Source organism: Orycteropus afer, unplaced genomic scaffold (genome assembly GCF_000298275.1).
Source record: "Orycteropus afer afer isolate SDZICR_OR568_19922 unplaced genomic scaffold, OryAfe1.0 scaffold00096, whole genome shotgun sequence".
Lineage (NCBI taxonomy): Eukaryota > Metazoa > Chordata > Mammalia > Tubulidentata > Orycteropodidae > Orycteropus > Orycteropus afer.
Window position 1 is genome coordinate 9,178,154 of NW_006921683.1, and position 24,086 is coordinate 9,202,239.

The following is a 24,086-nucleotide window of genomic DNA, read 5'->3' on the forward strand; positions in this document are numbered from 1 at the left end:
ATTCTTCAGCAGCACCAAAACTCAAAAGCATCAACTCTTCTTCGGTCTTCCTTATTCATTGTCCAGCTCTCACATGCATATGAGGCAACTGGAAATATCATGGCTTGTGTCAGGTGCACCTTAGTCCTCAAGGAGACATCCTTGGTCCTCAGCACTTGAAAGAGTTCCTTCGCAGCCAACCTGCTCAGTGCTACACGTCATCTACTATCCTGACTGCTGTTTCCATTGGCCTCGATCGTAGAACCAAGCAACATGAATTCTTTGACAACCTCAATCTTTTCTCCATTTATTGTGATGCTGCTTATTGGTCCAGTTGTGAGCAATTTTGTCTTCTTTATATTCAGACGTAAGCCATACTGAAGACTGTGTTCCTCAATCTTCATCAGTAAGTGCCTCATGTCATCCTCACTTTCAGCAAGAAAAGTTGTATCATCAGCGTATCTCAGGTTGTTAATGATTCTTCCTCCAATCCTGATGCCACATTTTCCTTCATATAGTCCAGCTTCTTGGATTATTTTTTGAGCATATAGATTGAATAAGTATGGGGAAAGGATATAACCATGACACACTCCCTTCCTGATTTTAAACCATGCAGTGTCCCCTTGTTCCCTTCAAATGACAGCCTCCTGGTCAAGGTACAGGTTCCTCATGAGTACAATCAAGTGTTCAGGAATTCCCATTCTTCTCAATGTTATCCATAATTTGTCATGATCCACACAATCAAATGCCTTTGTATAGTCAATAAAGAAAAAGTAAACAACCTTCTGGTATTCTTTGCCTTGAGCCAAGATCCATCTGACAACAGCTATGATATCCCTTGTTCCACATCCTCTTCTGAATCCAGCTTGCACTTCTGGAATTTTTCTGTCAATATACTGGTGCAACCGTTTTTGAATTATTTCCAGTAAGATCTTACTTGCGTGAGATATTAATGATATTGTTCTATAATTTCCACATTCTGTGGGATCACCTTTCTTTGGAATGGGTACAAATATGGATCTCTTCCAGTCAATTGTCCAGGTAGTTGTCTTCCAAATTTCTTGGCATAACCAAGTGAGTGCTTCCAGTGCGGCATCCATTTTTTGAAATATCTCAGTGGGTATTCTGTCAATACCTGGAGCCTTGTTCTTCACCAATTCCTTCATTGCAGCTTCAACTTCCTCCTTCAGTACCATTGTTTCGAGATCATATGCCATTTCCTGAAATGGATGAAGATCTATCAGTTCTTTTTGGTACAGTAGCTCTGTGTATTCCTTCCATCTTCTTTTGATGTTCCCTGCATCATTCAACATCTTGCCCTTAGAATCTTTCAATATTACAACTTGAGGCTTAAATTTTTTCCTTAATTCTCTCAGGTTGAGAGATGCTAAGTGTGTTCATCCCTTTTGGTTTCCTAACTCCAAATCTTTGCACATTTCATTATAGTAATTGGCTTTGTCTTCTTGAGCTGCTCTTTGAAATCTTTGGTTCAATTCTTTTATCTTGCATTTCTTCCATTTGCTTTAGCTACTCTCCACTCAAGGGTAAGTTTCAGAGTCTCTTCTGTCATCCATTTTGGTCTTTTCTTCTTTTGTTGTCTTTTTAGTGACCTCTTGCTTTCTTCATGGATGATGCTCTTGATTTCATCCCACAATTCATCTGGTTTCCAGTCAGTGGTGTTCAATGCATCAAATCTATTCTTTAGATGGTCTCTAAATTCAGGAGGGATATATTCTGGATCATACTTTGGCTCTCGTGGACTTGTTTTAATTGTCTTTAACTTCAAGTTGAACGTGCATATGAGCCGTTGATGGTCTGTTCCACAATCAGCCCCTGGCCTGGTTTTGGCTGAAGATATTGAGCTTTTCCATTGCCTCTTGCCATAGCTGTAGTCAATCTGATTCCTGTGTGTTCCACCTGGTGAAGTCCTTGTGCACAGCCACCGTTTGTGTTGTTGAAAAAAGGTATTTGCAATGAACAAGTTGTTGGTCTTGCAAAATTCTACCATGCAAGTCTCAGCATTATTTCTGTCATCAAGGTCAAATTTTCCAACTACTGGTGATTCTTCCTTGTTTCCAACTTTTGCATTCCAGTCACCACTGATAATTAACACATACATCTTGATTGCAAGTTCGGTCAATTTCAGACTACAGAAGTTGATAAAAATCTTCAATTTCTTCATCTTTGGCTTTGGTGGTTAGTGCATAAATTTGAATAATAGTCATATTAATGGGTCTTCCTTGTAGGCGTATGGATATTATCCTATCACTGACAGCATTATATTTCAGGACAGATCTTGAAACATCCTTTGTGATGATGAACGCCATGCCATTCCTCTTTAAACTGTCATTCCCAGCACACTAGATTATATGGTTGTCTGATTCAAAATGGCCAAAAACAGTCCATTACAACTCACTAATGCCTAGGACATCAATCTTTATGCGTTCCATTTCATTTTTGACAACTGCCAATTTTCCTAGATTTATGTTCCATGTTCTGATTATTAATGGATGTTTGCTGCTATTTCTCCTCAATTTCAGTGGTGCCATGTCAGCAAACGGAGGTCTCGAAAGGTTTACCTTATCCATATGAGAAAGGCTGATACTCTGATAATGCAGCTCTTTCCCAGTCCTACTTTGGAGCTTTCTAAGCTCAGTGACTCATCTTCCTCCTCTGTATTGGACAATGTTTCTGGAGTATTCATCTCTGCTATTCATAAGGTTTTTCCTGGCCAATTCTTTGAGAAGTGGATGGCCTCCTCCTTCTTCCTAATCTGTCTCAATCTTTGCAAGCCAGGCTGATACCAGTGCAACAGGTGCACCCCACTGGGTTTGAAACACCAGTAGCACAACCTCAAGACTCACAGCAATATGTCATCACAGTAGGACAAACCAAGAGATAAGTTTGTCTCCCTTAGCTGTTAAAAACCCCTCCAACCACCCTACCCTGGGTCCCTGTGGCTAACTCCTCAATCTGTTCTAGTCCTCCTTGCCTTTTCTGTCCTCTCCCTTCTTCCCATCTTGCTGCCTGTTCTTAGGTCCCTGGAATCCTAATGAGAATGCTATCACTTTAAAATCCAAAATGGCCACCACTTGTAAACATTCAAAATGGCTGTACCCTCAGTCACTTTAAATATCCAAAATGGCCACCACTTGTAAACATTCAAAATGGCTGTACCCTCAGTCACTTTAAATATCCAAAATGGCCACCGCTTGTAAACATTCAAAATGAATGTGCCCTCGGTCACTTTAAATGTCCAAAATGGCCACCACTTGTAAACATTCAAAATGTCTGCGCCCTCGGTCACTTTAAATATCCAAAATGGCCACTGCTTGTAAACATTCAAAATGGCTGTGCCCTCTGGACAAACAAAGAAGGTCAGCAAAAAAAAAAAAAAAAGAAAACCTGCAATATCTGGGGATAGGGCAATAAAAGAAAAAAGGGAGAGAAGGGGAATAATGAAGAAGAAAATGGGAAAAATGCAAAAATAAAAACAGGGGATGGGGATAACCATGAGAAAAATGAAGAAAAAATTTTTGCAACCAGGAACAGGGAAAGGAAAAAAAGCTGAAAACTAGGGCCTGGGAGGGGAATAATAGTAAAAAGGACAAAAGTATTAATCATAGTAGTAGTTTTAAAACAGACAAAAGTAAGCAAACTATAAACCAGAAAAAAGAGAAGAAAAAAAAAATTGGGGAAGGGTAAGGCAGGGCACTCAGACTCCGTCTAACCACACAGAATAGGATGGAATTCCTGCAGGCCCAGAAAGTGTATGGGAGTGGGGGATGGCCAAACCTCTGTTCACCAAGTGGGTGTGGGATATAAGAGTAACAAGGGGGTGTCACACCATGTTATACCATCACAATGGTATAACATGAGAAATCAACAACAGTAAAATTAAGGGAAAAAATACAATGAAACTGAGTAACATTCTGATTAAAATCTATTTAAGTTGAAACAATAATGAGATATCATCTCACCCTAACACTAATAGCAAAGTTCTAAAGAATAGGGAAAAAAAAAAAAAAAAATGCTGGTGATGGTGTGAAGAGACTAGAACTTTCATACACTGCTGGTGAGAATGTAAAATGGTGTGATCACTGTGGAAAATGGTATGGTGTGTCCTTAAAAAGTTAGAAATAGAAATACCATATGATCTGCAGTCCCACTACTAGGTACATATCATAGAGAAATAAAAGCCATGACATGAACAGATATATGCACACCCACGTTCATGGCAAAATTATTCATAATAGCAAAAGATGGAAACAAACTAATTGTCCATCCAAAAGTGGAGGGGAAAGGAAAGGAAAGCCAGGGCGCCCAGGAGAGAGCAAGCAAGCAGCAGAGGGATCCAGGTAAGAGCAGGCTGGAGAGGTTTCAAACAGCTAAGGGAGACAAACTTGTCTGTCAGTTTGTTGTATTGTGGTGGCATGTTGCTGCGAGGCTTGAGGCTGTGCCATCAGTGTTCCAAACACCAGCAGGATTGCACATGGTGCACAGGTTTTGGTGCAGTTTGCAGAGTAAGACAGACTAGGAAGAAGGAAGAGGCCATCCACTTTGCAAAGAATTGGTCAAGGGAAACCTTATGAATAGCAGAGAAACACTGTCTGTTACAATTCTAGGCAATTATATGAATAGTCCAGAAACACTGTCAGATACAGTGGAGGAAGAGGACGAGCCATTTAGGTCAGAAAGCTCTCAAAATAGGACTGGGAAAGAGCGGCATCATCAGAATAGAACTAACATAATGATATGGATAAAGTTATGCTTTCAACACCTCCATTTACTGACGTGGCACGACTGAACTTGAAGAGAAACAGCTGCAAACATCCATTAATAATCAGAACAAAGAAAGTACGAAGTATGAATCTAGGAAAATTGGAAGTTGTCAAAAATGAAATGAAACGCATAAAGATTGTTATCCCAGGCATTAGTGAGCTGAAGTGGCTGGTTTTGGACATTTTGAATCAGACAACCATATGATCTAGTATGCCGGGGATGACCACTTGAAGAGGAATGGCATGGTATTCATCATCACAAAGGATATCTCAAGATCTGTCCTGAAGTACAATGCTGTCAGTGATAGGTACACCTACAAGGAAGAGAAATTAATACGACTCTTATTCAAATTTATGCACCAACCACCAAAGCAAAAGATGAGGAAACAGAAGATTTTACCAACTTCTGCAATCTAAAATTGACCAAATGTGGAATCAAGATGTGTTAATTATCACTGGTGATCAGAATGCAAAAGTTGGAAACAAAGAAGAATCTCGGGTGGTTGGAAAATTTGGCCTTGATGACAGAAATAATGCTGGAGATCACATGATAGAATTTTGCAAGACTAATGATTTATTCATTGCAAATACCTTTTTTCAACAACACAAACAACGGCTATACACATGGAATTCACCAGATGGAATACATAGAAATCAGATTGACTACTTCTGTGGCAAGAGGCAACGGAAAAGCTCAATATCTTCAGCCAAAACAAGACCAGGAGCTGATTATGGAACAGACTATCAACTGCTAATATGCAAGTTCAACTTGAAGTTGAAGACAATTAAAACAAGTCCACGAGAGCCAAAATATGATCTTGAATGTATCCCTCAGCATTTGGAGACCATCTAAAGAATAGATTTGATACAGTGAATACCAATGACCGAAATCATTGGTATGAAATCATTCATACAGTGAAAACCTGAGGAATTGTGGGATGAAATCATCCATGAAGAGAGCAAGAAGTCATTAAAAAGAAAAAAAAAAGAAGAAGAAAAGACCAAAATGAAGTACAGAAGAGACTCTGCAACTTGCCCTTGAGCAGAGAGTAGCCAAAGCAAATGGAAGAAACGACAAGATAAAAGAGCTGAACAGAAGATTTCAAAGAGCAGCTTGAGCAGACAAAGCCAATTACTATAATGAAATGTGCAAAAACTTAGAGTTAGAAAACCAAAAGGGAAGAACATGCTCGGCATTTCTCAAGCTGAAAGAACTGAGGAAAAAAATTCAGCCTCGAGTTGCAATATTGAAAGATTCTATGGGCAAAACATTGAATGAAGCAGGAAGCATCAAAGAAGATGGAAGAAATACACAGAGTCACTATACTAAAAAGAACTGGTAGATCTTCATCCATTTCATGAGATGGCATATGATCAAGAACCAATGATATTGAAGGAAGAAGTTGAAGCTGCACTGAAGGAATTAGCAAAGAACAAGGCTCCAGGAATTGACGGAATACACATTGAGATTTTTCAACAAACAGATGCCCCACTGGAGGCAATCCCTCGGTTATGCCAAGAGATTTGGAAGACAGCTACCTGATCAATTGACTGGAAGAGATCCATATTTGGTCCCATTCCAAAGAAAGGTGATCCCACAGAATGTGGAAGTTATCAAATAAGATCATTAATATCACACTCAAGTAAAATCTTACCAAAAGTAATACAAAAATGGTTGCAGCAGTATGTGGACAGAGAATTTCCAGAGGTGCAAGCCAGATTCAGAAGAGGACGTGGAACAAGTGATATCATTGTGGTTGTCAGATGGATCTTGGCTCAAAGGATAGAATAGCAGAAAAATGTTTACTTGTGCTTTATTGACTATGCAAAAGCATTTGATTGTGTGGATCATAACAAATTGTGGATAACATTGGGAACAATGGGAATTACAGAACATTTAATTGTACTCATGAGGAACCTGTACATTAACCAGGAGGCTGTCATTTAAACAGAACAAGGGGACACTGCATGGTTTAAAATCAAGAAGGGAGTGAGTCAGGGTTTCCGTTCACCATACTTATTCAATCTGTATGATGAGCAAATAATCCAAGAAGCTGGACTATATGAAGAACGTGGCATCAAGATTGGAGGAAGAATCATTAACAACCTGCAATACACTGACAACACAACTTTGCTTGCTGAAATTGAAGATGACTTGAGGCAATTACTGATGAAAACTGAAGAATACAGTCTGCAGTATGGATTACATCTCAATATAAAGAAAACAAAAATCTTCACAACTGGACCTATAAGCAGCATCCGGATAAACAGAGAAAAGATTGAAGTTGTCAAAGACTTCATCTTGCTTGATTCTACAATCGACTCCAATGAAAGCAGCAGTCAGGACATCAGATGACATATAGCACTGGGCAAACTGGCTGCAAAAGACCTCTTCCAAGTGCTGAGGAGCAAAGATGTCTCTTTGAGGACTAGGGTGCATCTGACATAAACCATGATGTTTTTAATCGTCTCATATGCATGTGAGAGCTGGACAATGATTAAGGAAGACTGAATAAGAATTGATGCTTTTGAGTTGTGATGCTGGCAAGGAATGCTGAATAGAACTAACAAATCTGTCTTGGAGGAAGTCTGGCTGGAAAGCTCCTTGGAAGCAAGAATGGCCAGAGTTCATCTCACCTACTTTGGTCATGTTGTCAGAAGGGACCATTCCCTGGAGAGGGATGTCATGCTTGGTAAGTTGGAGGGTCAATGAAGGAGTGGAAGGCCCTCAAAGAGATGGATTTACACAGTGGCTGAGGTGATGGGTTCAAGTAAAGCAGGGATCACAGAGCTGGTGAAGGAGTGGGCGGTGTTTCGTTCTGCTGTGCATAGGGTCACTTGATGGCACCTAATGATAACAACATCAGTGGATGAATAAATAAACAAACTATGGTACCTACACACAATGGAATAATACCATGTTAAAGAATAATGATGAATGTCTGAAACATCTAACAATAGGGATGAACCTAGGAGACATTATGGGAAGTGAAATTAGTCAATCACAAAAGGGCAAATAAAGTATGAGACCACCAGTGTAAAAGGTCAAGAAAAAGTTTACACACAGAATCATTCTTTGAAGGTTACCTGGGGTGGGAAGGGATGGGAGGGTAAAACATCAGCTAGAGGGTAGGCATGCATTAACTTGGGTGAAGGGAAAGGCAATATATAATAAGGGGGAGGTCAGCACAAAATGATCACGTCAAAGGAAGACACTGGGAGGAGCACAAGAGTTAAAGGCAACAAAGGTGAATACTATTACATACATAATCCTGCAATAACAGCACTAACAATAACCTACTAGTAGATACATAGATAGATACTCAAACTGAATAGTGGGAAGATGGATGAATATATATAGGTTTGACAGAGGATACCTCTACATATGTATTTATATGTGCTGCAAATGTATGTATGAATACAATTGCATACAGGGGGTAAATTTATGAAAACTTCTTAGTCATAACGAAACACCTTGAGGGAATTAGTCACTGGGCTTAGGGGCTCAGGATCATAGTCTCGAGGGACACTAAAGTCAATAGGCATACCATAGTCCACAAAGACAATGTTCTACATCCTACTTTGGTAAGTAGTAACTTAAAAGCTTGTGAGCAGCTGCCTAAGGTGCAACTATTAGTCTCTCCCCATACAGAGCAAACAGTGAAGGAAATCAAAGACTCAAAGAAACAATTAATCCAAATGGACCATATGAACCTCAGTCTCCATGACCCTGAGACCAGAAGAACAAGATGGTGTCTGGCCACCAACCTGAGCACTCTGAAAGGGATCACAATAGGAGGTCTTATACAGAGTGGTAGCCTAGTGCCTAAGGCACTTGACTGCTAACCAGAAGGCTGGCAGTTCAAACCCACCAGCCACTCCTCGGAAGGAAGATGGGGCAATCTACTTCCATAGTGATACTGCCTGGGAAACCCAAGGAGGGGTCGCTATGAGTCGGGTCCGACTCAACGGCACGTAACAACAACAACAACATACAGAGTGGGAGAAATATGTGGAATAAAATTCAAAATCATAAAAAAGACCAGACTTACCAGTCTGATAGAGACTGGTGCAACTCCCAGTCCTATGGCTCTGTGACACTCTTAAAGCTTGGAAATGAACTCATCTCCATGGCCAAACAAAGCACTTGACTGCTAACCAGAAGGCTGGCTGTTTCAAACCCACCAGCTACTCCTTGGAAGGACGGTTGGGCAATCCTACTTCCATACTGATACTGCCTCGGAAACTCAAGGAGGGGTCGCTATGAGTTGGGGCCAAGTCGACGGCACATAACAACAACAACAACATAGCATGAAAAATAACCCCAGGGTGGTATGCATTCATTAGAAAATCAATCATTATGAGATCAAAAGGGTGGCATCTGCCCAAAGATAAAGCTAAGAAGCCAGGAAAGGACAAGAAAGGACAAATGGAAATGGTAAACACAGGGAGGAAGTGGGAAGAATGTTGCTATATTGTGGTTATTTCAATGAATGTCACAAAACAAAATGTGTATGAATTGCTGAATGGAAAACCAATTTGCTCTTTAAGCTTCCCCGAAACACAATTAAAAAAAAAAAAAAATCAGCCAATAAAAACCCTATGAATCACAACAGAACATTGTCTGATACAGTGCTGGAAGATGAACCCCCTTGGTTGGTTGTTGTTGTTGTTGTTATGTGCCGTTGAGTCGGACCCAACGCATAGAGATCCCTCCTTGGGTTTCTGAGTCAGCATCACTACGGGAGTAGATTGCCCCATCTGCCTTCCGAGGAGTCACTGGTGGGTTTGAACCGGCAGCCTTCTGGTTAGCAGGCAAGTGCCTCAGGCACTACGCTACCAGAACTCCCTTGGTTGGAGGCACTTAAAATATGCAATGACCACAACAATGGACTTGAACACATCAATGATCATGAATATGGTGCAGCATTTCACTGTGACCCACACAGTTTCCAACGCTTAAGCGCTGTACTACCAGAGCTCCTCTTCTATCACACAATAGTTGCTAAATTAATGCTTATTGAAAGGTTGCACCTAGTTTACCCATTGTTTGAACAAATATTTTTGAAGTAATGACAAACTTCAACTTCAAGGCCCTTGACGAGGCAGATTGACACAGTGACTGCAATGACTGGCTCAGGTATAATAGCAAGGACTGTGAGGCTGGCACAGGACCAGGCAGTGTTTCATTCTGTTGTACACAGGGTTGCAATGAGTCAGAGCCAACTTGAGGGCACATAACAATAACAACAGACGACAAACTTGATTTCATAAGCACATGACTACCGACTCTACTTAAAGAATTCTTCATCAGGAAAGAGACAACAGTGAGGGCAAGATTCTGTCTGCTGCTCCCTGAGGAGGAGTGATGGAGTAGGCAGAGGTGTGTTATTCCCTGTATCACATAGGGCACTTGGGCTAGAAAAGGAAGGTCAGGGTTCTGTCTCTTATTCTAGTTCAGAGTTAATCCTCTGTTGTGGAAATTATTGTCTCCCCATGGGAGATATCATTAAAATTGATGCAAAGGCTAAAGTAGTACCGCATTTTCCATCTCAATATTTTTGTATTCTGGTTAACTGCATACATGCATATAAATCTCCCTTTAGATTCTAAAGTCACATTAAAAAGTAAGAATCATGTGTTTGTAAATGACAATCTGTAATTTAGGCAGGGCATATATAATAATGGCTCACCCAGAACCACTATAGGCAAGATAATCCAGAGAAAAACAGCAGCAGCTGATGCCAACATGTGGGATTCAGATGATTCAAAAAGTAACTGGCATTCCAGAGAATGTGTGCGAATCTTCTTCATATATGATACTAGCTACCAGATTGAATTTTTAAAGTATATGAAAAATTTCTCTGACAAAAGTTTAGCAGAATATATCACTGATTTGGAAAATGGCTACATGGGATCCAAATATCTCTCTCATTCAACTCACAATCTCAGTGTGCAAAATAAAATCATCTCATTCACTTTTATTCACGCTGTGTAATAAGGGAATTGTGTCGTATTCTTGCCTCAGGTTAGGTTGCTTGACCAATTAATAAATAAGAGAATAAACTCTCCTAGAATAAAAAACCACCTATTCAATTGTACATAAATGGAAGACTTTAGCCTAAAGAAACAGAGGGGGAGGGAATGGTTGGCAAGATGCTTTAGAATTGGTTTGACCTGAATTTGGTCACCCATTTTGTCACTTTCTAGATGTAAGATTCTACATAAATTACACAAGCTCTCCAAAAGTTGGTATTCCATCTACAAATGGGATGACAGAAGACACTTCATGGAAAAGCTCAATGGATTAAATAGCACAAGTGAAGCATCATGCACAGGGTCAAGTGCAGAGTAAGTCCTTCCGTTTTGTTCCCATTCACTCCATTTCCTTACCAGGTTTAAAGGAATTCTCTTGGGAAAATGACAAGGTAAACAAGGCACTTCTCGATCCTTAAGGAACTCAGACTAGTAGTAAGAAAACATGTACACTGAAGTCCAAATATGACATACACTTTAAGAGCAGAATAAATTCAAGTGCTATGAGAAAGCAAGGGAGGCAGGCTTCATGGCTTCATGAAGAGGCCATTTTAGATGGGCCTTACACAATTTGTAGGGACTTTCTTTATGTGTGTTTAGAGTTCTTGATTAAGCCTCTCAATGGAAATATATATGTAAACACAGAAAAAGAAAACAAGGCAGACAACTGTCTGATGAAAACCCTGGGAGAATTTCCATTAGCTGCCAAATAATGGAGATGAACTGAGGTTCATAGTAGTTTATTTTCTGCTGCTATTTGTGTATTGTTCTTGTTAGCTGCTGTCACGTCAGTCCCAGACTCATAGTGACTCCATGCACAATTAAATGAAACATTCATGACTGTGGATCAGATGATTATGATTCATAGGGCTTTCATTGGCTAATTTTCAGAAGTAGATTGCTAGGCCTATCTTCCTAGTCCGTCTTAGTCTGGAAACTCCACTGAAACCTGCTGAGAATCATAGAAACACACAGGCCTCCAATGACAGACAGAAAAATGGAAGCTGTGCATGAGATGCATTGGGCAGGAATCAAACTCAGGTCTCCTGCATAGAAGGTGAGAATTCTACCGCTAAGCCACCACTGCCTCTTTTTTTTTTTTTTTCTTTTTTTTTTTTCTTTTTTTGCCTAAAATGAGGCAATTCTGCCAACCTAAGGAAAGGTAGAGGCATGCCTTATTCTTCTTCTCCAAGATCAGCAAAGTCCCAATGATCAAAGCAAAGCACAAGTCTTCTGCAGGACAACCACTCAGAGAGCCAGAAATGTGTTTTGGCATCTCCTTTAATCCACACTAACTTTTTAAAACTTTCTATACAGACTGAGCCAAAAAAAACATAAAGGGAGGCTATAAAGGGGTCATTTAGAAAATTAACCATTAGGGGAAAGCATGTGTAGTAGGGTACAGAGAAAAGCTCTGGTAGCAGTGAACACTGAGGGCTGTAGGTATTTGTATGCTTCACCCATTTAATCAACTAGAAAGACAAATAGTGAAGATAGAAGATCCCACTAACCCAACAGAGAAGGCAGGAACAGGGCTGGAAGCTGTTCCAATACAGTTACACCCTTTTCTAAGCTGTGGATCTGAAAAGAGACTATCAGCACTCAAGCAAAGGGTAAGTGGATCCACGGGCAAGCCACTTATCCTGCTATGGACAGATATGTAATCAATGTCAAACACTCTGCATTCCATGAAAAATAAAAGGAAAAGGAAAGAAGGGAGGGAGGAGTGAAGGAAGGAAAGAAGAGATGGTGACTTAAAAGAAAATATAAAGATAATCATCCTCAAAATTCAGAGGAAAAATAAACCTCTTCCAAATTACTACAAAAACAAAAATAAGATTTTGAATAAATTATAATGCATTCATGACATATTATTTTGCAGATGTTTGAACTCATGTCCTCATATAATATTCAATACATCAGAAAATGCTTAAAATGTAACACTAATTGAAAAGACGGGGGCTGCAAAACCTGTGTACACAGTGTTTATCAAGATAATAAAAATGTGCATGTATGATGCATATCCATCAATGAAAATAAACTTAAGTGATATAATAATAGTTCTTACATCTTGGGGATGTGATTATGCATAATTTTAGTTCCTTCCTAATAATTTTCTCTTTTCTTCCAAAACACATGTAGTAAAGCTACTTTCATAATTTAAAATGTGTTATTGTTGTTGTATTGTTATGTGCCATCGAGTCAGACCCGACTCACAGAGACCCCTCCTTGGGTTTCCGAGGCAGTAGCAATAGAGAAGTAGATTGCCCCATCTTCAGAAACATTTACATATGTACCAAAAATGGAGGTTGAGGGAAGGCGTCTTCAATACAAATAGGAAACGCTAGCAAAGTGGATAAGAAAACACAACCCATGCCTGGAGCACCACTAGAGCACTGTGAAAGTGAGTGTGAACAGTCATTGTGAAGCAGGAAGTAGAGATTGGAGTCAGACCATGAGGTGTCTTGAACATTTTACTTAGGAGTAGAGATTTTCTTCTGTCCACATGAATATTTTGAACAGATTCTGGGCCTTGTCAGAGCTGTGTATTTAGAAAATTACACTGAAAAGTGGTATCCTTAGTGAATTGGAGATGAGAGGCTATTCTAATAGCCCAAATGGCAATTAGTCAGAGTCTGACACAAGTGGTCTCAGGGTCAAAGGATATATAACACAATAGATGTGAATTTGAGCTATAAGACTCAGCCACTGGTTGTCTGTTAACTGCCTGAAAGAAGAGAGGATTGAAGACAGCCTCAAAGATTCAGTGTTGAGTGACTAGTCAGAAATCTCTATTATTCCCAAAAGTTGGGTGAGGAGTATGAAAAGTTTATTTTGAACATGTTGGGTTTAAAGTGTCTGTGGAGTATCTATGAGCAGACTCTACTGAAAGTTGGAAATGTGAATTTGCAACCTGAGAGAGAAGTCTGGGTTGGTTATGTTGCTGTTGTTTAGTGCCATTGAGTCAGCTCTAACTCATAGTGACTCTATATACAACAGAAAGAAATACAGCAGGATCCTGAGCCATCCTCACATTCCTTGCTATGCTTGAGCCCTTCATTGCAGCCATTGTGTCAAACCATCTTTTTGAGGATTGTCCCCTTTTCTACTGACCCTCCACTTTACAAAGCATAATATTTTTCTCTAGGGAATGGTCCTTTCTGACAGTATGACCAAAATGAGATAACATCTGGCCATTCTTACTTCTAACAAACATTCTGACTGTACTTCTTCCAACACACATTTGTTCGTTCTTCTGGCAGTCCATAGTATTTTCAGTAGTCTTCGCCAACACCACAATTCAAATGCATCAACTCTTTTTTGATCTTCATAATTCAATTTTCCAGCTTTCACATGCATATGAGGCAACTGAAAATACCACAGCTTGGGTTAAAAAAAAAAGAATCACTGCCATCGAGTCAGATCCAACTCATAGTGACCCCTCCTTGGCTTTCCAAGGCAGTATCACTATGGAAGTCGATTGCCCAATCTTCCTTCTGAGGAATGGCTAGTGGGTTTGAACCACCAGCCTCCTGGTTATCAGTCAAATGCTTTAGTCACTATGCCACCAGAGCTCCCACGCACATGGCTTGGGTTAGGTGCACCTTATTCTTGGGTTAGGTGCACCTCATTCTTCAACGTTACATCTTTGCTCCTTAACACTTTAATGAAATCTTTTGTAGCAGATCTGCCTAGGGTAATATATCATTTGATTTCTTGACTGCTGCTTCCATGGGTGTTGCCTGTGATCCAATTAAAATGAATCTCTGACTACTTTAATCTTTTCTCCATTTATTGTGATGTTCCTTATTGGTCCACTTGTGAGGATTTTCATTTCCTTTATGTTGAGGAGTCATCCATACTGAAAACTTCAGTCTTTGATCTTCATCACTAAGTGGTTCAAGTCTTCTTCACTTTCAAAGCAAAGTTGTGTCATCTGCATATCACAGGTCGTTAACAAGTCTTCCTCCAATCCTGATTCTGCATTCTTCTTCACATAGTGCAGCTTCCTGCGTTAGCTGCTCAGTATACAAACTGAGTAAGTGTGGTGAATGGATACAACCCTGATGTACATTCTTCCTGATTTTAAACCATCCACTCCCCGTTTGTTCTGTTCAAATGACTGCCTCTTGGTCTATGTATAGGTTCCTCATAAGCATAGTTAAATCTTCTAGAACACTCATTCTTTGCAATGTTATCCATAATTTTTTTAGTCAAATGCCTTTTCATAGTCCTCTTCTGAGTCCAGCTTGCATTTCTGACAGTTCCCAGTCAATATACTTCTGCAACCATTTTTAAAATATTTTTAGAAAAATTTTACTTGCATGTGATATTAATGATATGGTTTGATAATTTCCACATTCTATTGGGTCACCTGTCTATGGAATGGGCAGAAATATGATTGTCTTCCAGTCAATTGACCAGGCAGGTGTCCTCCAAATTTCTTGGCATAAAAGATTGAGCACCTCCCACACTCTATCAGTTGGTGATATAGATTTGGAAATTATCTGTTTAGATATGAGAGGTCATCAAAAAATAATGAAGGCAAGGGCAATGAAGAGAAAGAGGAGGAAGAGGAAGAAATGATTCAGAGGAGTCAAAACTAGGAAAAAAGGAGGAGTATCAGAGGACCAGACTTTGCAAGAGAAGAAAAAAAATGTAACCAATGAAGAAATTGAGAAGTATCAGAAAGATGGGTACATATTTCAGCACCACAGAAGAGAAGAGAATGTTAATAAGAGTCACTATCAATGACAAATGGTATAAATTACTTTTATGGATTGAATTGTATCCCCCAAAAAGTATGTGTCAACTTAGCTAGGACATGATTTGCAGTATTATGTAATTCCTCCCTTTTGTGATCTATTTATCCTATATACTGCAAATCCTCACCTCTATGATGTTACTGAAGCAGGATTAGATTAGTTATGTTAATGAATAAGGATGCAATCTGTAGGATTAGGTTTACCTTGAGTTAATATTTTTTAGATCTAAAAGGGACTAAACAAGAAATCAGAGATCAGAGGGACCTACTACCACCAAGAAAGAAGAGCCAGGAGTAGAGCTTATCTTTTGGACACTGAGTTCCTGTACTGGGAACCTCCCAGATCCAGGAGAAAACTGATACCAAGACACATGGAGGTCTCCAAAGAACACCAGGCCCACAGATGTTGAAAGGAGACAAAGACACTCCTCCAGAACTAAAAAAGAGAGAAAGCCCTATCCTAGAGCCAGCACTATGGAATTCAGAATTCTGGCCTCCTAAATGGTGAGAAAATAAATTTTTGCTTGTTAAAGCCATCTACTTATGGTATTTCTGTTATATGAGCACTAGATAACTAAGATAATTACTTTAAAAACAAAACAAAGATCAAAGAGGCTGAGAATTGAAAAACGGCTACTGGGAATGGTCATTAGAAGATCAAGTGACATAAAAGAAATTGTTAAAGTGAAAAAAGTAAATTCAGAATGTCTTATGTAAATGGAACAGACACTTCTCTGCTTGAACTGCCTTTTTAAAATGCACCTGGAGTCCACTATCTTAAGCATCATGTCATTACTGTCTCATCCAGATGGATAGGACATATTCATCTCTCGAGTGCTACCAGCTTGAGGTCATTGCCATAGCATCCACCAGAACAATGGTTGCATTTCAATTCTGCCCATCATAGCTACACCCCATCTGCAACCAGCATGAGAATGAAGTTGTTCTTTCACACACTAAGCAGGACTCAGCTTGGTTGCAGGTGTCTGTGAACATTGCCTGATTTAGGCTATTTTCTATAATTACTGCAATGATAAAATCTGTCATGTGGTAAGGTAGCAGGCAGGAGAGACAAATTAATTCCTAGCTTCCTGAATTAAAAATTCATATTTATCAAGCCCAATTGGATTTGTTTTAATTAGATTTTTTAAAGACACAATTTTAACAACTCCTTCATCAAACTGTCTCTACTTAGTATTAAAGAGGAAACTTTTTACACCTAATAATATCCCAGTAAAAGTAAACTAACAGGGTTCTGAGGAGTTCTGGTAGCATAGTGCCTAAGGCACCTGACTGCTAACCAAAAGGCTGACGGTTCAAATCCATCAGCCACTCCTTGGAAGGAAGGTTGGGCAATCTACTTCCATAGTGATACAGCCTTGGAACCCCAATGAGGGATGCTATGAGTCAGGTCCAACTCAACAGCACATAACAACAACAACAACAGGATTCTGAGCATGTCTTGTCATAACACAGTGAGGCCTAGCTTAGCATGAGGGCCAGAATCAGCAATTCACTCTGTTTTCTTTTTCACATATATTTTATCTCCTTTTATTCATTTATATGCGCTCAATAATATAATGTTTTTAAATGATTGAAGAGTTTATAGTACCCATGCTGCTAACCGTAAGGCTGGAAGTTCAAGTCCAAAGGTGCCCTGGAAGATAGGGTTGATAATATACTTTGGAAAAATCAGCCACTGAAAACCCTATGGAACATAGCTCTGTGCTGACACACATGGGGTCACCGCGAGTCAGAGTCAACTCCAGGGCAATTGGTGGTGGTGGTAGACCTAAGTGCTGCTAAGAGTAATAATAAAACAAACAACATATAAAAGCTGCTTGAGAGGCAGTGCAGAGTACCTCAGAAATAAAGATCCATGTGTTTTGTTTCTTTGAATTATTAGCCACCTTCAGTACAAACGAATTAATTAATGCAGTGGAGAAGTCTCATGAACCCCAACTGTCTCACTGTGGAAGGGGCTGCCTCTTGGCATGAAGAGTTCCCAATCTTTGAGAAACACAGTGATAGACTAGATGATCACCGAGTGAAGATGTGGAAGGATACTTCCAGGTATCAATGGGATGTCTGAATTAGAACAACATTTCTCAAACTTTTATTTACATGCCAACTTTCACAATTTTTACTGTCATTGTGAACCACGTAAACAATTGTTTGCTTATTTTTTTTCCCTTAAAACAACTTTATTAATTGAACCTCTTTCAAAATAATAATATAATTGACTTCATGGTATAAAAGAAGTAAACAAGACCATATAAAATGGAACTCACCAGACCAATGACATGTTCATGCCTCTGTGATCTCTGAAACTTAAAGATGTATTCCACTTATATTTAGAAGATTGTATAACACACATTATTTTTCTGATACCATTCAAATAGCATGCAAACCTGTATCTCAAAGAAATTCTTTTCAGTGATACCTTATCTCAATGCAAAACCCCTATCTCAATGAAACCTAATTAAAATTGATAGGATGATTTGCTTAACCAGAGCTCTTTTGAAGGCACAGGTCACATGAGAGAATCTGAGTCCCATTCTGCAAACAAGGCATGGGAGCAGTGGCTTCTGACCTCCTCTAACTTCATGAGGGGGAGAAAGAATCACCATCAACATCAAAAGCCCAAAGGTAACTCCTATGACATGGAGGTCAGACATGCTGCCACCTTCTAACCTTTTTGCTATTCTGACACCAATTGTGCCTCCCACAGCAATCTCTACTTCTCTGCTGTGTTTGATAATTCATTGCAATGGCCACACAGAACTCACAGACAAAGAACTACAGGCTTTATTAGGCTTTATTGCAGGTTACAATTCAGGATCAGAAACAACTCAGTAAAGACAGCCTTATCTCAGCCATGCTGCAGGCTCACTTCTCTCTGGCCTCGGCCTCTGCCCTCTTGAGCCAGTGTTAGTGTTACAGAGCTCTTTTAGCTTTGCCAAATAGGTGCCCAGAAAAGCACCCCACTCTCAGCTTTCTCACTCCTTGGGCCAGCAAGCCCACAGCTCTGTCTCATGCTGGTCTCTTAATTCTGTTGATTCTGCTCCCTCTGTTACTGCCTTCTCTCTGCCAATTCTCTGCCTTCTCAGTGCAGGGATCTCAGGTCCAAGAACCTGACATCTCAGGTCCAGTCCTGGCTGATCTTCCTTAATGGTACTGAGATCTCCCCTTCTGCCTCTGTGATGGCTCATTTTAAGCCTAGTGGAATGGCAAAACTGACTAATCTCCACTTTAGACTTCCGTACAATTTACTGCCATGGTTCAACTCCCACAAGGGTGTCATGTACCTTATTTACATTATTAACAAGTTATCCAGACCCCTTGGTGAGCCACAAGCACCTCACATTTGCATAGTTTCACTTAGTCATCTGGTGGGAGTCACAAAGACCATAACTAGAAGAGCCATATTCAGTAATTCTCTATACCACACATCCATTCAATAAATTCAGCAGGCACTATGCCTAGCACTGGGGATGCAGCAGTAAATAAGCAAACATGGTCCCTACCCAACAGGACAGAGAGAGCCAAACAGATAACCAGGCAGGTTAACAATAACATAAGGGAACTAAGAAATGTGAAACCTCAGAAGAATGGCTAGTAGCTTGAGATCTCAAAGCTGACATTAAAGAAAATAATGCATATCAGTACTTCAGAATAGCTGCAATTAAATAGCCTTATTTCATTCCTTGTGAAAATTACATTACTCTAAAGTAAGCCATGAATTGTTATGCAATTTACATTTTTGTACAAGTCCATGGTCCTTCAGGACTCCTTCTAAAATTCAAAGATTAGAAAAGAAATTCACACATGCTCCCTCCTCTCAGACCCTTTTGTTCATGACTGAATGAGACTCAGGATCCTGGGAAGCTGTCAGCTACCTTCACTGGGGTATGAGTGTGTGTGAGTGTGTGTGTGTTTGAGAGAGAGATGTGCATTGTGTGAATGTGTGTGTGTGTGTGTAAGTGCATGAGAATGTGTGTTAGGATTGATGAATGAGTAATAATAATGCTGACTATAAACAAAGGGGCAAGGAGGTTTTAATATGGGCCTCAAACTCCTAATCTTCTACCAAACCTGTACTCCACCAGTCCTCCCCATCTCTCTTAATAGTAACTCCTTACTTCCAGTTATCTGGACCTAAAAATCTTGTGATCATCCTTCACCTGTTGCTTTCTTTCACATACCACATCCAATCTATCAACAAACTCTATCAGAGCTATCTTGAAAATATACCCAGAAGCCTTCTCTTGCCACTGCCATGACCATCACTTTGGCCAAAGCACAACCATCTCTTGTATGGATTAGTACAACACCTTCCTAACTGGTCTCCCTGCTTCCAACCACATCCTTTTCAGAGACTATACACTAGGCATCCTCCCTTCTCTGGGCTTTTGTCTCCTGATGCTCTGGGCACTTCTTCCCTCAATAGCACTTTCTCACTTCTTTCACGTCTTACCTCAGATGTTAGCCATTCAGCAAGGCCTTTGCCTGGTCACTTTTTAAAATCTCAATTTCCCCACCAATTTGCCTATTTCTCTCCTTTATTTTCCTCCATGACACTTATCAGCCTCTAACCCTGTGTATATGACTAATTTATAGAATTCATCGTCTCACTCCTTTAGAATGTAAACTCATGATGAAACGGATTTTTGTGTATTTGAGTCATTGCTATGACCCACGGATCTGTATCAGTCTGTGACCCATAAAATGTACTAGGTAAATATTTGTTGGATTAATTTGTGGAAAGAGGGATGGAAAGGAGGTCAGACAGATGCCTTAAATGAATCCTCAGAAAGAGAGCAGCACCACCACAGAGTTTAATTACAATTATTAGATTAAATATAGAACGGATGCAACAAGAATGCTCCACTGATGTGGGGAGAGGGTATGAATTTGTGTAATGAGGTATAGGAATATATCATCAATCATCTTTCTTCATATCTGTCTTGAATGTAGCTTTGATACTTTAGCACTGCTAGGGACTAAAATTATAATAAACTCTATTATCCTAAAAATCTCATTTCAGAAATTTAGAAATTATTTCCTTATTTAGCAAATAAGAAGAAACTCTGGTAGCATAGTGCTTAAGGCATATTTGACTGCTAACCAGAAGGTTGGCAACTCAAACACACCAGCCACTCTGCTGAAGGAAGACTGGGCCATCTACTTCTGTAAAGATTTACTGCCTTGGAAACTGAAAGGGGGTCACTATGCCTCAGAATTGACTTAATGGCAGTGAGTTTGTTTTGTTTTGTTTTGTTTATGTAAATAAGAGTGGCCCTGTTACCAGGAGCATCATCACTAGCTAAAAACCCAACAATATAATTGGCCAACAATAGGAAGAACCTGTTTAATAAAACTTAAGTAATTATATAAGTAATTATAAGGTGTATAAATGACATAGTTGAATTCTTGATATGAAAACACACATGGTACTAAACGATACCTGAACTAACCTTCAAAAACCAAACCAGTTGCTGTCTAGTCAATGACAATTCACAGTGACCCCATGTGTGGCAGAGTAGAACTGTGCTCACAGAGTTTTCAGTGGCTGATTTTTCTAAAGTGATCAACAAGCCTTTCTTCTGAGATGTCCCTGAGTAGATCTGAACCTCCATCCTGAGGACAGCAGCCAAGTGCTTTAACTGTTTGCACCATCAAGGGACTTCCATAAGCCTACCCCCATCACCACCATTTAATGTTGGCTTCAATAACTGGTTGATTTAAGGAGTTAGAATGTTGTTTGTTTGTTTGTTTTAATGTCCTTATCTTGAGAGGTTAAGTGTAAAAGGCACTGAGAATCTGTTTCTAGTTAACACACAGAGTCAAAATGTAAAATAAAACAAAGTGAACAAACAACATGACCATACACCTACTTCAGTCAGAAGACAGACTTCCAAAAAAGTAGTGAAGGGACACCTTTAATATGTTTCAAAGTTTTAATTATTACTAGACCTAAACCAAATATTGAAATGCAGGTGTGCTATGCCTATAAATGGCAAGAGAGTATTTTAATCTTCTTCAAAAAGGTCAATCGGGAAACCACCAAAATAATTTATTAAAGGGAACTCAAAAAGCACAGGAAAATTTTCTAGCCAAATCTCATTTATTTCCTACTGAATCTGCTACCAGCATATTAAATTGGTCCCTTCAAAGGAGAAGCTGGCTGAACAGGCACCAACGGGCCAGAGAAGAGGAATCACAAATGATGCAAAATTACTCAAGCACAAGACGATAAAGATTAAAGGAAAAAAAAAAAAAAAAAAGGCTCTGATTAGGGACTACTAGGGAAAACTGGTAATAAATGGAAGACCAAAAAAGAACTAAAAGAGGCCATCATTCCAAAACAAAGTAATAGCCTACATTAAGATCTTGAGGACAGAACTTAAATTATGTTTCAAAAAAACTAAAATAAATTCAGTTACTCCATGTTTGCCTGATTGATGCCTTCCTGTTCTTTAGGTTCCAGCTTAAATGTCACCACTTCAGGAAAGCTTTTACTACCAACCCTGAAAAGTAAGTAAGATTTTTGCATGCATAAACTGGGGAGCTCTGGTAGCATAGTGCCTAAGGCACTTGACTGCTAACCAGAAGGCTGGCAGTTCAAACCCACCAGCCACTCCTCAGAAGGAAGGTTGGGCAATCCTACTTCCGTAGTGATACTGCCTCGGAAACCCAAGGAGGGGTCGCTATGAGTCGGGGGCGACTCGACGGCAAATAACAACAACAACAACAAACTGATGACACCTTCTATGGTTGCTTCATGCAACACTTGTTGGTGTTAGTTGCCACTGAGTCAGTCTCTGACTCATGGTGACCATGTGTACAATGAAATGAAATGCTGCATGGTCCTGTGCTATCACTATGATCAGTTGTAGATCAGACCATTGTGATCTGTAGGGTTTTCAATGACTGATTTTTGGAAGCAGATTTCCAGGCCTTTTGTCCTACTCCCATCTTAGTCTGGAAGCTCCTCTGCAACTTGTTCATCACTTTAGTACAGATGGGTGGTGACTGTGTATGAGGTATATTGACCAGAAATTGAACCAGTTCTCCCACATGGAAGGTGAGAATTCTCCCAATGAACCACCTATGGCCCAATATAGCAATAGGACCCCCACATATTATCACAGAGATGCTTAGTGTAAGTGGAAACTAAGATACAACTTCAGAGAAAATTCTACAGAGCTACAGAGAACAGAGTAGAAGAAGCACCTCACAAAGAATTCTCCTCAAATAGGCATTAAAAAAAAAAAAAAAAAAAACCTCATATCAAATGTTAAGAAAACACTTGGGCAGCACCAGTCAGATGAGAAACCATGCTGACTATCACTATCAGTAGCGAAACTGGTAACAGTCTAGGTTCTTCAAAACTCTCCAGGAGTCTTCATCACCAAATCTTTCAAGAAGGTCACATGGTAATGGAGAAAGAGTTTAGTGTCCATTGTTTCTGTTTTGGGAGTTCTGTTGGCATAGTGCCTAATGCATTTGACTGCTAACAAGCAGCCTGGCAGTTCAAACCCACCAGCCACTCCTTGGAAAAAAGGTTGGGCAATCTGCATCCATAGTGATACCACCTTGGAAACCCAAGAAGTCAGATCCAACTCCACAGTAGTGGGTTTGGTTTTGTTTTGTTTAAATTTTATTGTGCTTTGGGTGCAAATTTACAGAGCATATTTGTTTTACATTCAACAGTTCATGCATATTTGATTTCACACCTCGATTACCATACCTAACCGTAAGAAACTCTCCTCCCCTCCCATCCCTATGACTACCCCTATCCTGTGCCCTTCTTAACTATGCATTGCTGTCTATCTAGTGTCCATTGTTCTTATACCCTTCACAATATTTTGGTTACCTTAGGGTCATCTTAGTCCCTGCATGTTGCAAATGGTTAATATGCCCAGCTGCTAATTGAAAGGTTTCAGGTCCAAGTCTACACAGAAGAGCCTCTGAAGGAAGGCCTAGCAATCTAGTTCGAAAAAATCAGCCATTGAAAACCTTATGGAGCACATTTCTACACTGACACATATGGGGTCACCATGAATCAGAGTCAACTCAACAGCAACTGACAGGATAATATTTCAGAGAAGAAACATAAAAATAAATATAGTAAGGTCAACTGAGCTATGCCTGTTAAGTCACAGGATGCATTTGTCCCCAAATAACTAACCAAATAAAAAACAAAAGGTTTCACAACTGCGTCTCCAGAAGAGTCCAGAACTGGTACATAAATTTCTAAAGATACGAAAAACATTTCCCACTCCCACTTTACCTTTCATTATATTGTAGAGAATACAGGATCTGTTCCATAGAAATGATAATATATTTAGAGACAGATGGGCTAAGAAACCTGAACCAATACATTTCTGAATACTCTTGAGGCTCCTTTTTTTTTTTTTTTAAATTAGGATTTGGGTGAAGATTTACAGAGTAAATTCACTTTTCATACAGCAGTTCACATATACTTTGTCTCATGTCATTGACCAAAATTTACAATGCAG